Genomic DNA, 16,666 nt, shown 5'->3' on the forward strand with positions numbered 1-16,666 from the left:
ATAGTATCCATTTGAGAATCACATTTTAAAGCACAGACACACAGCACCCTTGTTCGTAGGCAGATCTGTGTGGTGTGGTCACTTACCCTATACTTAGGAAGTCGGGGCTCCACTGGTCTCATCGGTCGGGGGTCACTCCGGTAGTCACACACTCATTTAAGAAAGGGGGGTGGAGCAGAGCATACTTTTTCTTGGCTTAAGCGTTAATGTAATCAGGGTATACTGATCCAGGGTAGGCTGACTCACTTTCTAGAGTCAATTGGGCTTCTTCTTACTATTGATCTGATATTGACCTGGCGACGCTCAATTTATTTTGTGTGCCATATTTATACTAGGCCACTGGTCAAAATCCCATTGATTCATTTTGTATACAAAACCCAGAGACAGCTGTGCAAAAATAATCCAACCTGGTCTAGGAATTATTTGGTCAAGTTACCTCAGAACGTTTTTGAGATGTTCATGTCTGCACATGTAGGACCTTTCGTTTCTGCTCAAGGAAATTTTTGTGCTCAGTGACAATTCAAAATCAGACATTGAACAGAATAGGCGCACCCCAATCATTTTCAAGTTGTCACAATTATGATACAGGTTTCTCTCACATAGCACCGCTGCAGGCATAAGTGTAGTCCTGCATGTACCAAGGTGCTGTATCATGTGCTAGGAAATACTTTCAAACTTAAACTTGTCATTGGTGGCAGTGGGTTTACTGTCAAGCGAACACCGGACACGTGCACAACGTACTTCTGTTACAGATAGCATTGGATATTGTGTGGATTCGCATTATTGCGGAGAAGTATGTGTTTTAGCAAATCTCCACTTGGTAAATGGGGATAATCTGCACGATATGGATTGGATGGAAAATAAGAAAACAATGGTTATTATTTGTCCTCTTGAAAATTATTGCAGCGTAGCTTCTGTGTTTGACTTAAAATAAATTCAAAACGTGTTCCAGTCTTGTAAGTCCAGGAAAAATGACAATATGTACAAAGCCAATGATTTGAACAGGAGAAATGTAAAGTGCAAAATAAGAATGTGCAAAAAAAACAAATACGTGATAAAAAAAAGTGCAACGCCACATAGGTACGAATATAAAAGGCCTAAAAATTGATAATGACCATGAGAATAATCTGAGCGGACAAGATAGCACAAAAAGTAGGAAGTCAAAGTTTCAATCTGATGCTCCTATAGTAAGACCCTGGCTCCACGATGACCCTCTGACAACTGCCAAACATGAACTGCTTTGGAAAGTGACAAGACTCTGACTGCACTCTCCTTTTTTAAAGATCTCAATCCAAGATGGCCACTGTACGGAATCCCACATCTCCCAAGATTCAAGAATGTCAACTTTCCTCCAATTCTGAACGTCCTCATATCTAGCTCTCCAATTGCAGTGAGCATTTGACAAACACCATTTGGACTTACTATTTCCTGTAACTCAACAATTATTAACACTGCTGTATTGTGTAATCATGATGCTAAGACACAGCATCCCTATATTTTGGAGAGCTATAGAGACGCTTTTGGGGTGGTGCCTGTGATCATCATGCTCTGTCTGGAAATCTTTCAGAGTGCATGATCTCATACAGACCCAGTAGGACAATCTATATTTTGTGGTCTGATGGATTGCTTTGTATCCTATGCCTTCAAGGAGTGCGTGGAGCGGCCAGTGTCTGCTCCTAGGCAGAATGAGACTGCATTGCCTGACTAAAACATCTCCATCCCCGCAAGAGGTGCAATTAACTGCAACAAAAGAAAGCACGGGCAGGGGTCTCCAACCTTTTTTGTAGAAAAAGCTACTTAGGTTGGTGAAAATCATCCAGAGCTACGAATATTTTTAGAATTTTAACACTGACAACATAAGACAAGTTTACATGTTTGTTTTAAATATAAACATTTCAGTTTTTGTAGGCTGGGCTACACACAGGAGAGCTACTTATGGGTAGCTCGAGAGTTACTAGTAGCTCATGACCTACTCGTTGGAGATCCTGGTAAAGGATGGTTAAAGGATGAGCCCTAAAGCTGAAGTCTATTGGCTTGAGTTTTAAGAAGGTCAGATTAGTTTAACCTGATTTTTTCGTTCCTATGTCTGATGCTTGTTCGCATGTCATAGTTCCTGTAGCTGAGTTCTAAGCTTGAGATTGGCTTCACTTGGTGCTACGATATCTGAAAACAGAACTTAGAATTTTGCATAAATAGACAACTAGCCATTCAGAGCCTGCTGAACTTGGGGAGGGACATCTCACTCCTGACACAATTGCAGTACTACAAAAATGACTTCTTGATGGGGTTTTTGGAAGGTACATGTCTAACTGGGAAGTATGATCACTCTAGACACCCTTGACTTCACAGTCCTAGCAATGTGATATCTGAAGGAAAAGTCAAGGTTTCCTATGATCTTGTTTGGAAGGACCAGAAGCGATACAATTTAGATCAGATGCAGCCGTTCATGGATGCATGATGGGTGTACAAATTCTTCAGCCAAGTCTATACATATTCCTAAAAAGCCTCCATGAAAAATGGACTTTCATTTAAAGCTTCAGATTGTCGACTCTCCTTTTTCTTTACAATGACTCTCTTCCTCTTTTCCATACTCTGCATGCTTCCACTCTATCATCACAGCAAACTCCAAACCTCAGGCATATTATTTCAATGCCTATTATTGTATCTCTGCAAATTGTCCACACCTCATTTCAAAGGTCACAACCTCTCCTTTAAAAGTCATATGCCTGCAATGTAATAGTACCTAATCTCATGTAGCTTATCTAGTAAAACAGCCAACCATAGCATAAGTGCACATACCACTTCTCCTACTCAAGATCAAACCTAACTCCTAACACCTATTGGTTTAATCTACCACAAGCTGGAGAAAATTCATGTAATGGTTTCAGTAAGAGCGCAAGACTAATCTTAATAGCCAAAATAACCACAAAAAATAATAAATAACTGTGGATTTCAAAGTAGTGTGATGCCCAGCGTAAAACACTGCAACCCCTCATCAGGAATAGTAAGTGCTACGTAAATGCAATTACAATATAATACAATACGTAACCCTCCTGACCCACACTACTACTGATACCATAATGTTCAATAGTAAAGCAGTTTAAAAAAAAAAACTTTTTTTATTGTTTTCAGCACAGATATTTGATAATAAATTCAGTTAATGAAATAACAGGATAACAGCTGATCTTTAATAACTTGATAAATGAACAACAGCCTAGGTCTAATTCCGTATGACAGGATTTACATTCTTTAGTAAACAACTGTATCAAGAGTTATTGGTGGAGCAGTAGACAGCAACTTTCTAATGGAGTCTATTCCCTTTTCTCCAATCATCGTGTGTTGGTGGAGTGCAATTTAGTATTGCGTGTTATAGTGTGTACTCCGGATGTTCGTTTGTTTGTTTGACGTGGAGCGTGCCAGCCTTGACTTGTCCCCTATCATGTCCGTTGTCATGGAAGCGTGATCCCGCAATGTTTTTGGGGTGTGTCGGCATTCCTATCTCAGCATTGACATTTTAGCCCTAACTTTCTACTGGACCAGTATCAGTTTCCTTGTGTGTTCTCGTTGGGTGTGTTTTGTGTGGTTGCTTTTCCATACGCTTTATTTCGGGACATCTGTGCTATGGCCACCTCCAGTTCCTCTGTTTTTGGAGGAGCCTTTAATGTCTCCTTGTCTAGCTGTGACAACCGTGCTAGGGGCGCCCCCCCGAGAAAGGACCCCAGTTGTTGAGTGGTGCATATGGTTTGCCGCTTATACAAGCCCCTGTAGTAGTCCTTGAACGCTTTGTTAATCGTTTCCTGGCTGGTGGCCATAGTTCCATCAGCCAGGCGTATAGCCCCTATAGTAGCTTGCTGACACTCCTCACCAAGGAGCCATGCCAGCAGTCTCCCCGATCTGTCCCCTTCTGTTTGTAAGCGCATCAAGTGGTAATTATAATCATGTCGGCAAAGCCGTAAATCCGCCTCATCGTATTTCGTACGCTGAGCTCTGAGTTCTGTGTATGGTGCCTCATTTTGAGCCACTGCAACTTCCAAAGCTCTCATTTCTTTCTCTAGCTTGGCGACCTCCACACGAAGGGTGCGCCGCACTCCCCAAGTGGCCGATAGACAATGACCCCAAACGATAACTTTATGTGCATCCCACTCCATCGCTCCTGTTTCTGTAGAACCACTGTTTGTTTCCCAGTACTGTCTTATTGTTGTATTCAATTCTTCCCTAAATGCCTGATCCTGGAGGGCTTCCACCTGTAGTCGCCAAGGGGGGATCACGGGACGTCTCCTACCCCATCGTATTGTCATCATTAGCTGGGAATGATCAGAGAGTGTTTTGGCCTTGATTAGAGAGCATATATCTGGGGTCCCCCATATAATATCTATCCTGGTGTGTATCTTGTCGAGTGCAGAGTAGAATGAGTATTCCTTGTGCGTCGGGTGTCCGACCTGCCAAATGTCGTGCAGTCTCATGTCTCCCGCCCATGCCAACAGTGTGCTAGTGACGCTCCTGTGTGTCAACCTCCCTGGGGGTGGTGTCGATCGGTCCATCGATATATCCGGTGTGCTATTAAAATCGCCCCCCCACACGGCCGGCACTGCGGGATTCACCAGTAATGCTGGTGTCAGTGTGTGTAGAAATTCAGTCAACGCGCTGTTATGGGCGTAGATCCCTATTATTGTGAGTTGTTTGCCATCTAATTGTCCCTCTATCACCACATATCTGCCCACCTGATCTATCCTGTGGGTTTGTTGGACATACGGTGCCCCCTATGCTATCCACACCAATACCCCCCTTGCAGAGGCCGAAAATGATGTGCCTAAAATCTGTCTTCCCCAGCGCCCCCTTAGTGTGCCCAAATCAGCCTCCAATAGGTGTGTCTCCTGTAGGATAGCAATGTATATTATTTTACGTTTGAGGTAAGTATAGATTTGGTGTCTCTTGCCCTGCGCTGCCATACCCCGCACGTTCCACGTAATTATGTTGTATTCATGCATAATGCGGAATGTACTCTGAAACCGCATCCTGTTGTAAAATATTTCTGTGTGGGTTATGTTCCGGATTTCAGCTCCACCACAAATTGTACTGCTCCCTTTCTGAGATTTACTGTACTTTATTACTGTAATAGTATACTTTGCAATTTAAGTAGGCCTAGTAAACATAAACAAATCCAGTCCCACCCTCTACCCACCCCTTCAAACCCCCGGAAACTGTGGCATAATTGCACTTTTCTAACTGCCATCCCTGATAACAAAAAACACAACACACTTCTAACAACGAAAAACTGTATCCATATGGATATCTTCTGGGAAGTCATGGTGGTATTTGGAGGTAGCCCTTATAAGGGGCTCCCAACATTGAAGTAGAAAGTGAGCGTACCGGTGCTCCCAGGGTACCTAGCCGCTCAAACCCTCAGGGCTCAAGGAAATATGTTACAAGTGTACGGGAAAAGAGGGCTAACCAGCTGGCACTTATATTTGAAGACAGTGTCATTCCTGTCTTACTCAACCCCGCGGTCTCAAGGTTCCACTGTAGTGCCGTGTAGCACAAAAAAGAAAAGAATGAGGCAGTTCCACCGTTCCCTCCTCTGGACAGTCACAGTGCATCTGCAGATCTGGGCATGAGCTTCGGACCACTCAGCGCCTCTAAAACTGCCGAGTCAGAGCTACCAGAGTCCGAGTCCATATGGTCGCTTAGATTAGCCTGTAGCACTCCAAAGGAGTTTTGCGTGTGCAAAGTTGTTTCCTTCAACACTTTTGCTCTCTCTGCCGCAGCTTGTATTTCCGTGGGTTGCACCTTTGAGCGCTTCCTGGGTCTCCTCCGTGCCGGTGACGTGAGCCATGCGTCACCATCTCCTACCCCCTCCTGACTTTGTGCCATGCCTTTGGCGTGCATCCATGTCCAAGCGTCTTCTGGGGTGGTGAACACATGATATCACTCTCAGTTTAGCAGGAAACATCAGGGCATATTTAATATTGTGCTTGCGAAGGCGCTGTTTAATTTTCATATAAGAGTGGTGTTGCCGCTGAACTTCCTGCGTAAAATCCGGGTAGGCAGTGATAGAGGTCCCCTCATATTAAATAGATCCTTTACTGCAGAACTATTGAAGTATCGCATCTCGATCTCTGTAATTTAGGAATCGTGCAATCATCGGTCTAGGCGGTAATCCTGGAGCTGGTTGTCTCCCTGGGACCCTGTGTGCCCTTTCCACGGAGAAGAACTTTGATGGGGTACCATGCAGTACCTCGTTGATCAGCCATTGCTCCAGGAATAGTTCAGAGTTTTGCCCTTCCGATCTTTCGGGAAATCCCAGAAAGCACACATTATAGCGGCGCGACCTGCCCTCAGCTTCCTCTGCACGTCTCCACAGGACCTTCATCTCTGAGTCCAAGCGTTGGATTTCTTTCTGGTTCTCTGCGACCAGTAGGTCCAACCCGCCCAGCGTGTCTTCCATTGTTCCGACTCTCTCCGCCACATTACGGTGATCCACCCTTAGTAGATTGAGGTCTTGGGATACTACGTTGATTCTGTTTTCTAGCGAAGATTTAGTGTCCATGATCGCTTGCAAGATTTTCTCGAATTGGGCCGAGAGGGCTTATAACGTGGTTTCTAAGGATTGTAGACCAGGCATCGTTTGCTGCGCACCCGGGAACGCCGCGGGTACAGGACGCTCTTGCGCCTTAGCTGACTTGGACTTCCATCCATGACCTCCGATCAGGATCTTCCCACCGTGTTCTGGATCGGTGCACCAGTTCGTGGTCTACGCGCCAAGTTTCTCCAGAGGATCTACACTCACAACCCAATGGGAAACCACTCAATACGGGCTAGGCCACTCTGCATCAGCAGCAGATACCACAGGTAGTGAGATTCAAAGTTCAAGGACACCTCTCTTTGCGGTGGTCAGTGTCGAGGCCGATATACATTCTTATTATTTTGTAGCATTTGGGACGTTCCAGTGCCCAGCTCCGGTGAGCGTATAAACCTCTCTGTTCTCTCCTTGGGCTAGTGCCTGAACCCTATCAGGCCCTTGGGCTCCTAGGTATGTTCCCTATATCAGCGGTGTATCGACAAAGGAGGAAGGGTGGGGAGGAAATCCCCGTAGCGCTAATTTGAGTTGTTCCAGTGTTTGTAGTGGCGCTTTGTTTCCTTGTGCCTCATTTTCCCTCAATTCGGTGTTGTGCCCGATGGAGGGGGTAATGGGGTGAAGGAGGGCTTCCCGGCTGGTGACAGCTCCCCCTGCTAGCAACCCCCCAACCACTCAACGCACCTTTTTAGGCCTGAGGTCTGCGATCCTCACGATCGCTGTGTTTCCCAGGGCTCTGCCCCCCGGCGTCTCTCGCGCACACGAGCCCCAGGCTCCGACAGCCGGCAAGGCCTCTTCCGTGTCGGAGGTCCCCGGGGACGCGGTAGTCTCTCTGCGTCATGTCCCCGCTCGTCGATCAGCTCCTGAGGGGTTTTGCTGATCCGCACTGCCGATTTTATCCTCCCAGGAGCGCCGATCAGGATTTTTTATTGGGCCCGGGACGGAGCCTACATTTTAGGCATCCGTTGCTGCTGCCATCTTGGCCACGCCCCCATTCAATAGTAAAGCAGTTGATTGTAATTCATACAGGCTGCATAATAATTCCCTTTTACTGCTTGACACTCATATTCTCACATAAGTTAAAACTGTCCAAAGCAAACTGGTCTTAAAGGCAGAGCACTCTATCTGCTGGTGCAAACGTGGGAATCAGACCAATCACCTTCAAATAATTACACAAAAGGCGCTGCACTCCCGGAGGAAAATTGTAGCACTCATTATTTAATTAAATAGGCAAATGACGACATGTCTCTTCCAGACCAATTTCCAGTTCCACTACGCGTTTCGACTTGCGTCTTCATCAGGTGGTTCTGATTAATGATCAAGCATGGTCCCAATTTGCCTGCCTTTATATTTACTGAGGCATGATGGTACATGTAGTAAAATAGTATAAACTGCATGGGAGTCACAGTGTATAAAGTTATTTCAGGCTGTTTCTTGTTGTAATATTACACCCAAATATAAAGTTTTCTTGCACCATGCAATATTAATCAGATAAAAGTAATCAACAAGTTGAATAATTGACAGCCATTACTCCCACTATTGCAGAATCGGGATCACTCCATCATGTCATTCAAAACTGTTTTCAATATGAAATGATCATGCTTCCGGACTCGAAACCGAGCCGCACGGTAATTGAAGTTACTCACTGAGGCATAGGTGCTTTGGAAGTCCGATAAATATCTCCATCTTCCCTGGACAAATACTAAAACACTAGAGATCAGTATCTCCTTCTAACATTCATTTGCGTAATCTTCATACCGGGTGCTCTGCCTGTGAAAAATGTCCAAAGCAAACTGGTCTTAAAGGCACAGCACTCTATCTGCTGGTTCAAACGTGGGAATCAGACCAATCACGGCCAAAGGATGTGTGTGGTGTGGGGTTGGATGGTTACAGGGGCTGGCTGCAAGGCCTGGCTGCCAACCAGGCCCTGCAGCAAGCACCCTCCATGCATGGCCGAAGACTGTGTGCGACGGGAGTTGGATTAACGTATAGTAATTAAAATTGCTTTATGTTAAAAAAAAACATAGAAATTCACTGAAAAAAAGGAGCATGGGTGCCATCGTGCCAGAATGGATGCTCACCAGCTTATTTATCCAAAAAGAGTCCACAGCTTTGCGCAAAATGACTACCCAACTAGAGTACTTTCTACTGGCTAAGTAGTACGTTCTACCTTGTTGGATAAATGTATAGTGCACATTCTGCTCTACCACTACGTAAAGGACCACAAGGTAATGCCTCCAGTGACCACTTCTGGTGTAACTGTTGCGACTGATCCTCAAGTGTCTTTCTACTAAAATATCTGCTAACATTAATCCTTGTAAAGAGAAGACAGCAAGACTACAACGAGTTGAATCTTCACCAAACAAGGTTACTTCCTCTTAATTACATGAAGTAAGTGTATCTTTGGTGGAGATTCCGCTGCATCAGGAATGCTCAGAGGCTTTTTAGTAACCTGTCCATCAAGCTTGAAAAAGGCTGGAAGACCAATGCAATGCATACCACTAATGTACGGGGGCAAAACAGATAGAGCTTCAAGGTCATTTTGTGCATTTGCATAATGGCTGATTCCGAGTCCCAAAATGGCTGCCAAGACTTCCTGGTGTTCCTATGTATATTACCAACTGGCAGTCGCCAGTAGGTAGTTATAGTTAGGATCTAGTTTCCATAGGAAGAACATTTTTTGTTTTTGCCAAATATTTGGCGCCGGTTAATGAATCTTCACGATATTTCCAAAACGTATACTTTAGTCGGTTCAGTTGTTGTCTTGAAAGTTTCAGGGTGATCTATTAACAGGGGGCTGAGAAAAAGAAAAAGGGGTTCCCAAAACACATTTCCTCATTCATTTTTCCATTGGGTCTTTAGACAAGCCTACAGGCCGAACCGCTGAATGGAATTAACATCAGATTTGGCAGAAAACTACATCTTGTTCCGCAGATTGTGCTTTTTGTGATTTGGTGTAAAGCCGTTCAGTAGTTTTTGAGATATACCAGTTTAAAAAATATAGTTATCTAGGGCCATGAATCCTCCGTGGATCCAGCTATCCCCATGCTGATATCTGATTGGCTGCCAACACGCCAACAAGGAAGTGTTGGCAGTCATCTTGGAACACAAAAAAAGATTATTATAAACGGGGCAGGGTAGCCCCCAGCCTTGGTGCAAAGGTCCCCAGGGGAACCTACCAGAGCTAAAAAGCACTTTTTAAAATAAATCATGGAAAAATCTGAGGATGGATCTGTGGAGTTTTCCGAGATTTGTTTTTAAAGAAAGGACAGTCCCTCGCCTTTTTCTTTTATATTGCCCATGGGTGAGCCAAGTCCCAGGGGCAACAGAGGCCTAAAAATGGAAAGAGGCACACGGGGGGCCCCCTCCTAGAACTTCTATTAGTCCCATGGACCACCACCTCCCTCAGGCAAAACATTAATTTTAATGGGGGAAGCCCATATGGCCTCACCCGCAGCCCTGGGACCACTACCTACCCAGGTCTAAATATGCAAATAATGCAGGGGCAAGCAGCCCCCCCCCTGCAGCCCCGGGGACCGCCACCTCCCGAGGCTGAAATAAAATAGGAAAGGGAGTCTGTTGTGGATCCTCGGCCCCGGGGACCACCACCTCACTGGGGCTAAGTTAAGCATTGGAGAGGGGTCCAACAGCCCGGCTCGTGGACCCAATAATGGCCCTGGGGACCGTCACTCCCCGGCTTCTGCCGAGGGCATATATGTTTGCTCTGACTTTGACAGCTCCCGCCAAGTCAAAGTGAACACTCTGCTTCCAGCTGGCAGGAGCTGTCAACGTGCTCTTGCCCACTGGAAGAGTGGGTTTCACCTCTTTCGGGCAGTGAAAGAGATTATACTATTGCTCTTGCACACAGGGAGGTGCATGTTTAGCAGCTTCCTGTGTGCACAGGAGCAATTCTGGCTCTCACATGGAGAAGTGCATTGGCTAGGATCGCGGTGGCCTTGAGGCTCTCCCTAAAGACCAACTGCACACTTGGTGCCCTGGGAGGCACACAGGAGACATGGCTGGGCCCTGGGGGATGGGGACCTCCGTGCCAAAATCAACCCAGGAAGAGGGGCCCCATACCTTATTGAATGAAGGCCAGCTCCCAAGGGATAGGGTGCCCAGGGCCAAAATCCCCAAGAGTCCATGGTTCTCCCTTTAAATTGCTACTAATATGCAAATGTGCAAATCACATGGAAGCTGTGCCCACTTGGCCCCGCACTGTCCACCTTAGTAGCAATTGTCTTCCAATCCTTTTGCTAGCACAATGGAAACTAACGAAAGCGCCCCCCAGTGTGTTTCCCGCCAATTTTGGTGGTGCGTTCTTGATGCCAAGGTATTATAAGGACATTGCCACAAAACAAAGAAGCACTTCCGTCACATAGCTTAGAGGAAGGACTCGGGTTTGGTGGAGATTTACGCCTTTGTAGTCTCATAGGCCTCTCTATGGGAGGATTCATGTTATCACAGAATTCTAGAGTAAGACACAAAGGAACAATCATGTTGCCAAAACACATACAAGGTCACTGGTGACAGTTCATTGTGCTACATTACGCATCTGTATTGTAAAATACATACTGGACAATTACCAAAGGAGACTGAAAGAACTCCACTTGGGTAGATATTTTGTGCAGGTGAGGTTCCTTTGTGGCTGAGTCACTAACACAGCTACTGACACACCCACACAGACACTCATGCACCCACTCACATATGCACTCAGACACTCATGCACCCACTCACAGACCCACTCAGAGACTCATGCACCCACTCACAAACACACATACACCCACTCACAGACCCACTTAGAGACTCATGCACTCACTCATAGACCTGCTCAGAAACTCATGCACTCACTCACAGACACACTCAAAGATTCATGTAGAAACTCACAGGCCTACTCAGCCACTCATGCACCCACTCACTCACTCACGCACACACTCACAGACCCACTCATAGACTCACACACCCACTCACAGACCCACACAGACACTCTCACACCCACTCTCATGCCCAGAGACTTCCTCTCACACGTAGTCTCACACTCTTTCACACCAACATAAACCCCCTGACATCCACTCTCACACCCAGACAGACACTGTCACATCCAGAGACACCCTCTAACACCTATTCTCACACCCAGAGAATCAGGCCCTGCAGCCAACCCCCGGGGAGTTCGGTGGTTATGGGGGTTGGCCGCAGGGCCAAAAAACTGTGGCGAGGGTGTGAGTTATACTTTCCTTAGGGTGCATGTAATAGTTACTTGAAATAACTCTAACTCTTGAATTTCTATGGCTTTGTGCGAGTAAATTCAAAACCTAACTATAACGTCCCTTTAACATTTGGTATTTTAAGTGAAGATAGAAAGATAGATAGATAGATAGATAGATAGATAGATAGATAGATAGATAGATAGATAGATAGATAGATAGATCCTAGTGGTGGTAGCCTCTAGGTAGTTATAGTTAGGTCTGCTGTGCCATAGGAAAAGCGTTTTTTGTGTTACTGATAACTTTGGTACCATTTGATGAATCTCCACAAAACTTTCCAAAAAGGTGCTACTTTTTTACTAGTTTGTACATTCAAAGTTTCAGGGTGATCTGTCAAGTGAGGGGTCAAAAAAAAGGGGGGTCCAAAACACAAAACCTCCATGCATTTTCCATAGACTTCTTTAAGTAGGGCTACCGCAAAAACTGCTGAACAGAATTTCAACAAATTTGCAGGAAGCTAAATCGTGGTCCGTAGATAATGCTTTTTCTGGTTTGTTGTAAATCGGTGGAGAAGTTTTTGAGAAATTAAGGGAACAAAAATAATTGTATATCTGAACGGTTTGGCCGCAAGAGTCTCTCGAGACTCTCGCTGGAGTGCCAATTTAAAAATAGAGTGTTCTGATTGGCCCAGGGAGCTTTATTTCCATTGGGCCATCTCGACTCCCACGATTGGCTGCCAGCAACATGAGAAAAATGTTGCTGGCAGCCTTGAGAGGGCTTCGGAACTTAGTCCCCTGTCCTGAAGTTGACAAAAATAATGTAAGAGGCAAGGTATTGATACCCTAATCCCCTAAACCCCTGGGGGGAGGGGCAGAGGGTCCTCCATGGGGTCAAAAAGGCAAAAAAAATCAGCAAAAAAATGCCACGATCCCACAAGACTGTCGCAAGATCGAAAAAAGAAATGACGGAACAGCCCTATTTGTGAACAATAAGTCCTGGGAAACCCATCCCCCGGGCAGTATTCATGAAAGGGAGGGTGGCTGCATGACCCTCCTCCAAGCCTTCAGAGGGCCCAAGGAACTGACCCCTGCGGCCAAAAGCATTGCTTATGGGGAGGGGAAACATTCTGCCCCCCTCTCCACACTGCTAAAAGTCCCAGGAATCCCCCACCCCCACACCAGGACAGACATTGCTCAAAATGGGGAGGGTGCAGCATGGCCCGCCTCCTCCAGAAACTAAAGGTCCCAAGGAGCCCACCCGTGAGGCTGCTTACTTTAAGGGAGTGGGACCACGTAGCCCCCCTCCCTGGGCCATTAAAGGCCCTTGATGACCCCATTCCCCTCAGGGCCAGCTCAGATGCTATGTCCCGGGGACCAAACTCCGGGAGATAGCAGTTTCCCTGCTGGCAGAGGCATGGGCAGGGAAAGCTGTATTTGCTCTCGCTTGACAGGAGCATTTTCAAAACTCCCACCAAGTGGGAGCAAACACCAGGTGGCATATTTGAGAAAAGCATCGCTGCACTGTGTGAAGCGCCACTTTTCTTGTGGACTTTATCACCCCCTACCGCCACCATGTGTGCACCGTATTTAAAATATGGTGCACCATGGCGCAGGGTAGGGGGCAATAGCATCATTTTTCATGACGCTATTGATGTACTCTGCGGAAGTAGTGCCAAAATATTGGAAGACTGCTTTTAACGCCTGCTCTGAGCAGGCGTTAAACGTGCAATCAAAAATTATGCAAGCAAATGTGTTAGATTGTAATCTTGCGCCATGTTTTCGCCCCCCCAATGTGGGAACGCCCCCTTTGCATACATTATGGCTGATGCAGGCATAATGTAGCGCAAACGGTTACAAAGTGGTGCAATGCATGCATTGTGCCACTTTGTAAATATGGCCTGAGGATTTTGGGCTCGTTGAGCCACATTAGTGCCAGAAAAAATGATACTGAGGTGGCACAAGGTGGAGCAGGGGGCTTATCAATATGCCCCAAGTCCGCTCCCAGTGGGCGGGAGCACTGAAAATGGTGGGAGCTCATTTTTAATCTGTTTTCCTGCCCACAGTGAAGCGAGCAGGTAAACAGATCAAAATATTGCTCCCGCCCAGAGGCGTGAGCATTGCTGGTTCCCGCTGTAACTCACACCCCCGCTATGCACTGCTTATAAGCACACATATGACATCACTCTTGATATGTTCTATGACATCACTGATGCCATCTCAAATGACATCATTGATGACATCATCCAAATTTCTTTTGTACAACTTGCTCTTTAAACTGGTATACAATTAGAGCTATGAAAGTAAGAGTAAAATAGCTGAGAATAATATTAAGAGTCTTTACTGCTATCATACATTCAATCCCCATAGGTAAAGCAAGCTTGTGTTATTTGTAACATTGACCCTATACCATACACTTCAAGGCTAGCCAAGTTCATGTTGACTATGAACCACAGATGAGAAGGTAACCTATCCTGCACTCAGTGTTCGATCTATTTAGAGATGTTCAGGGAAAACCGAGTTCCTTCAGATACTCAAGCCCTGTTTCATAACTGATGCCTTACTACAGACACTCTTTACTACAGACACCAATGCCCTGACAGACACTGAAAAGTGGGTACTGTTAAGAGTGTTCACTCGATGGAGAGAGTTCACTTTGTACTACACTGTTTGCAGATAGCAAACCTCTTAAGACAAAGACACCACATAGTTTTAAAAAGTATCCACTAATTACAGTGTACACTTCATGCAAACATAGTCCAAAGGGAACTATTTACTTGAAATAACCAAGGCCTGAAGGTACTAAAGATCATCCTACCTACAGCCTTCATATTGTAGTAAAACCTTTGCAGATAGTCCATCTTCTGAAGCAAAACTAGCACATGTACAAAGGTTAGTACCTGGTGCACACAGTCTTCTATGTCAAGTAGAAACTGTCATACTGAGACGATTCTGCCTAATAACTCAAGGCTGCTTACAATGCTTAGTTTGTAGTATGTAGAATCATTGCCCTGCTGGAAACCTTTTCTGCAGTACCAAAATTCTTGTGTTGAACATAATGAACACAAGTCATTTGTCACCTGCACACAGAGGTACTCTTCAATAAAAAGATTTACAACATGTTCAATATCTCTACACAACTATGGTGCATTAGGAGCACATGCATTTTGTAAACACTTATGCCCATGAGCTGGACACAGGCTGAACAAAATGTTGTAGAAAAGTAATATGGTAGTAACCTGCTACTATGTAAACTATAAAACAAACTAACAAACTTAATTGTATGAGGTCATCAGTGATGTCATCAATTATGTAATTTAAGATGTCATCAATTATGTCATAAAGGATGTAATTTGAGATGCTTCTGATGTCCTACATTAAGTTATAGAACATGTCATGAGTGATGTCATATGTGAGGTCATAAGCAGTGCATGTCAGGGGCATAATGTATAATTAGCTCTGCTAACTATAACTAGTGGATTACTGTGTTTTTTTTAGTTAAAAATGTTAATGTTGTCACGGACAAATTCACCTAACTATAATGTGTGAAAATAAAGATAGATAGATAGATAGATATATGATCTACTGGCAGTCGCCAGTAGGTAGTTATAGTTAGGACCATGTATCCATAGGAAAATCATTTTTTAACTTTAACTGCTCCCGCCAAGTCACAGCAAACACTCCACTCCCAGCAGTTGAGAGCTGTCAAACAGCTCTTGCTTGCTGGGTGCAGAGGGTTTCTCCGTTTCCCTGCTCGCAGCCATGCAGGCAGGGAAACAGAGGAAACGATTGCTCTCACAAACAGGGAGCTGAATGCGTAGCAGCTCCCCTGTCTGTGACAGCAATGCCGGCTCCCACAGGAGGAGGGAAGCGGGTGGGACCGTGGGGGTTTTGAGGCTCCCCCTGCGATCCCATTGCACACTGTGTGCCCTGGAGGGCACCCAGGAGAGATGGCCAGGACCTGGGGTGTTGGGGTCCCAGGGGTTGTAATTGGCCTGGAGGGGGGCTGTGCAGCCACCTCCCCCCAAAAAAAATATGTTAAGGCCAGGCCCCGGGAGAGAGGGTCCCTGGGGCTGAAATCCGCCAGGGGAGGGGGGCCGCACAGCCACCCTCCTCTTTTACTGAAGACCAGGGGAAGGGGACTCTGGGGGCAAGATTGACCCAGGGAGGAGGGCCGTGCGGATGTGCATGGCGGGGGCGCTAGTTATGGTTACCTTTGACCACAAGTTATAGTTACTTGAAAAAACTCAAACTATAATTGCTGAATTTCTCTGGTTTTGTGCAAGTAAATTCAAAACCTAACTATAACATCCCTGTAATCTTTGTTTTTTTAGGTGAATATATATATATATATATATATATATATATATATATATATATATATATATATTTTTTTTTTTTTCTTCTTTTACCTACTGCCTGTCACCAGTAGGTAGTTGTAGTTAGGACCTAGTTTCCATAGGAAAAGTCTTTTTTGGCTTGGCTATATCTTTTCCACTGTTTGACAAATCCTCATGAAATTTTTCTTTAAAGGCTTACGTTGGGTTTTGGTTGTGGGTGGAAAGTGTCAGGGTGATTCGTCAAGTAGGGGCAGAATGGGGGGTCAAAAAAGTGTGTTTCTGCTATCTATCTATCTATCTATCTATCTATCTATCTATCTATCTATCTATCTACCTATCTATCTATCTACCTATCTCTATATATAGACCACCACATTGGCAAGCACTTGATCTGTTGTGTTAAATTTAGTGTTGCAAATGTGATATATACCAGCGATCAGTATAATAAAAAGGTTATGGTGCGAGATGTAGTGAAATATCATCCCTCTAGTATTCCTGCATTATTATACACTAATGCATCAATAAATCAGCAGCCCACTAAAATGTACATTA

Source organism: Pleurodeles waltl, chromosome 3_1 (genome assembly GCF_031143425.1).
Source record: "Pleurodeles waltl isolate 20211129_DDA chromosome 3_1, aPleWal1.hap1.20221129, whole genome shotgun sequence".
In the NCBI taxonomy this organism is placed as follows: domain Eukaryota; kingdom Metazoa; phylum Chordata; class Amphibia; order Caudata; family Salamandridae; genus Pleurodeles; species Pleurodeles waltl.